Genomic DNA, 4,216 nt, shown 5'->3' on the forward strand with positions numbered 1-4,216 from the left:
GGGGTCTTCCAGAAGCTGACTGTGGGGGTCTTCTTGCGGCTGGCTGTGGGGGTCTTCCAGCAGCTGGCTCTGAGTCAAGTTCATCTTCCAATTTGCTGTCAAATTCTGAGTTTACCTCCACATTATCCTCATCTTCAGAAATGTCTTCCTGTTCCACTTCACCGTGTTCTTCTAATGCATTCCACTCACTCTCATCCATTATTAGCTCCAAGGCTCTTTGAGCAGAATATATTTTGGCCATTTTGTTGGTAGATAATTGTAGTTCTGCACTACACTGTTACTACACTGAGGTTATGTCTCTGTTTAGTCCCTCCTCCGGCATGCAGGTGCGAGGGGGGACAGTGCGAGAAAATGTAAAATGTTTATACATGAAGATCTAAAATGTTTATAATGTAGGATAGTTTTGTGTACACACTACAAAGGGTAAATATCAAGGGAAAACAGGATCAAACTGCTTCTCTATGCATACAATTGTGTGTGTCTTTAGTTTGTCTGTTTGTGTGTTTTTCTCTGTCTGTCTGTCCTAGTATTGTATCCGGGTCAGATTGACCCGAACCTCTTATGAAGGACATAAATGCGGGTGGGCATTTTTTCATAAGTGGAAAAAAATAAAAACAATTCCACATGTCCTTCACAATAAATAAGCCCCGGCCATTGAGTTTCAGGTTGAAAGAAAATATCCTTATATTTTGTTTTATTCATTGAAAATGGAAATCGGGTCAATTTGACCCGAACACCACACAAGGGTTAAAGCAATCTCAATTGTAATGCGTAATAGATGAAGATTTTCAAATTCCACTAAAGATTAAACTTGTCAAAACTCTCGCATCAATTTACTTTTTAAGATTTCAAAAGCTTGGAAAGTGCTCGCAGGCACCAATGTGAAACAAGCAGAAAGTCTCTTGATATTTTAAACAACACAAACTGTCTCTGTGTGTATGTGTGGCAGATAGGATTGGCTGGATCCTCCATCACGGCTCTGCATGGGCACTGCTGTTCTCCACTGATACATTTCAGTCCCTCTGATCATATTCCACATCCCTATTCATAATTATAGACATCCTCTCAGTGAAGTATTAACCCAGAAAAAAATTGTAATTCTGATTTTGCAGGCCAAAATCAGAATTACAATTTTATTTAAAAAAAAAATGCATTTACTATAGGGTTGAGTTGTTTGAAGCACTGCAGCACATCTCTTGAATTTGAAGATATTTTCGGCATTATCATATTCTCTTGGAGGAGATGCACTTTCTGAGCTGAAGTGACATTAAGGACAGAAAGTGCTGATATAAAAAAAAAAAACTCAGACTGAAAGATGTTTCACTCTCAGTTGTTTTAACTAATGAGATACAGGGGATCTGGTCTTGCAGGCAACTTTTTTTCTGGGTTAATACTTCACTGAGAGGATGTCTATAATTATAACTCCACTACTGGACATAATTCAAATGACTAATGAGCTCGAGGATTAGCAGCGAGGTTCATGCTAATGGAGAAGTCATTCCACTCTGAGACAGATATACACCTCTCCAGGTGGAATTAGCCTATCTTCAGCTATTTTGAAATCTGCTTACGTGCATTAAGCTAATGATCCCAAAACAGAAATCATTTTCCCTCCAAAACAACACAGAGTGAAACAGTTATTTCTCTCACAAAGTCATCCCTAATAGCTTACTAAAGTCTGTCAATTCTGCACTTCTTAAACTTGTAATGGTTAAGTGGAACGACAACCCAACATTAAAGGAGTAGGTCGCCAAATAAATGGTACAATTCCCATCTTCAGCTTCTCTCTGTCTTTACACACAAATATTTCTAACAAGTGCCATTTAGGGAAGCATAGCATCCTACAAATGTTAAATTAAATGCCAAAAGGTAAGTAGCACTGTCCCTTTAGTGTTGCCTGTATGTTTGAAAAGAAAGTAGTAGCACCTGAGCTTCTTCTGAATATAATCAATCATATGGATAGTTTTGTTTGTCCTGCTGTAATATTATTTCAAACTACACATCATATGTATATATCTCCCTATATAATATTTGATTTGATCAGGTAACAAATTTAGTATGAAATGCACCAAAGGAGCACATTACAATACAGCTTTTAAGAGCACCACAAGTTGGTGCCGGTATAAAAAAGAAAGAGATTCATATTAAAAGATAATAGCCCCTCTATTTTCTTTTTATTAGGTCCCGTAAACCAGGGATCTCATAGAAAAACTCAAAGTGCTGACAGCTGTTGGCACCATGGCAGCACTTGCCCATGTCAATTTGAACAGGACCAAAACCTTTAACTTTATTTTAATGTGTTTATTAAAAAAACTGTCAACACGATCTGGCTTGTGTTTTTGGATTATTTTTTCCACCATCAATTCAACCCTACTCCACTAACAAAATTCCATTCACTGTAATTAGTGAACAGCTTCTCACTTATTAACTCCTCTTAAGACCACAAACTCATCCAAACCACAATGCAAAAACTAAATACGAAAAAGCTGGCTCCTAGGTTTTTTTCCGATTAACTAAAAGAATATGTGATATCAAATGGTTGCAATTTGTATGAAAATGTGCATTGATGCAAGCATTGGCATAACAAATAGTAATCGCAGTCATTCAACCACCCATTTGCTCTCTGTTACTGCATGCCTTTTTTCTGTTTCATCTAACTCAACCTATGCCAACATGCATTGGTTGAAAAACAGGGAAGCATCCCGGGCAAGACAGTTGTTACATTAAAATACGAAATTATTGTCATGGTTTTACTCTCCTCTTTAACAGCGGGTTGTAGTTAATACTGTAACTGTAAGAATGTCACCTGCTGCTGCTGTATTCCCTTTAAAGAAAAACAACTATTTTGTGGTTAGGAACATAATTGTAGAGCGAAGAACATGACAAACAGCTCACACAGCGTTATTATCATCACTACCTATTTCCTTTATGTTAAACTGACATTTAAATTCTGACTCTTAGGTTGGCTTGAACTGCATAGTTGATTGATTCAATTTATATGCAAATCCATGAAAATAACATATCAGTAATGTTCTACATAAGCCCACCTCATTGGTGACATATTGCTTTTCAGTCTGACCTGTCTTCAAACAATAATTAGATCCAACATCCCAGTGCATATCTCCCTCTAACATTCAGGGTGACAACATCACCATGACAACAGAACAAGGTGGCATACGACAAGCTTAGAAAAATGTCCATGGACACGCTCAGGTTTTTCCCTCAGTTGTTAAAGGGATTTCTCCTGCAGATGTTTGCTTTCCGCCTAATAAAACACACATATTTACACACTTATTCTGACAGCAGTTCACTATTACTGCAGAACCAAGACTTTGGAGTGAATAATTATAGAGGATTTCACAGCTTTCTCCCTTTGTGTTGATGGGCGATGTGAAGGGGACAGCTGTTGTGTCTTGTTCCTTCTCTGCCTCACAGGAAAACAGACCGAAGTCCCTGGGGGCACGGATGACATGTCCACCATTTCAAGATGCAAACTGAAGTAAATTGCACGATATAGAAAGATACCAAGCATCAAAGAACTGTATTGAATATCCTACAAATACACATAACAGAATATCCGCTTGTCTAAATGCATTTGCAGTAAGAAAATGTTCTCTTTCAGTTATGAGACAGTGTTTTTGTCTATTTTAAAACTTTCTTCATGCTGTTTGGTTATTTCATATCACAGACAGGTTTTGCAAGCACTTAGGTCAAGACAGAAAACTGAAATGCTCAGTTTTTATGACAAACTGAGACATCATTCAGCAGGAATCACAAGATTATTTCAGTTTCTCACCCCAACTAAACACACAATGCTCATTCCCCCACACTGTCTCTTTTCCAATGGTTTATTATTGTCCATGCTCACAGGAATTTCCTGGCATGACTGAGGAAATATGTAAATAATTAATGAGCACAGTCCTGGGGAGAGAAGAGGCCTTTAAAAAGGGAGCATTATGTCATACACATGACATTAACAAGTGGACACATTAGGTTAACTATTATTACATTTTAAAAAGTCAATAATATTGTAAATGAAACGTGCTGTATCTGAGTCAAATGTATGTTTTTTCATCCGTCCATTGTTCACATCAAATCGTCTCTTTCTCTGAGAAACATAAGCACATGGCTTATTAACTCTCAGAATTACGGCTGCCAGACCTAGCGGAACCGACTGCCTAAAACAGGAGGATGTGCCTACTGATGGCCGGTGTTA

Source organism: Gymnodraco acuticeps, unplaced genomic scaffold, assembly GCF_902827175.1.
Source record: "Gymnodraco acuticeps unplaced genomic scaffold, fGymAcu1.1, whole genome shotgun sequence".
NCBI lineage: Eukaryota > Metazoa > Chordata > Actinopteri > Perciformes > Bathydraconidae > Gymnodraco > Gymnodraco acuticeps.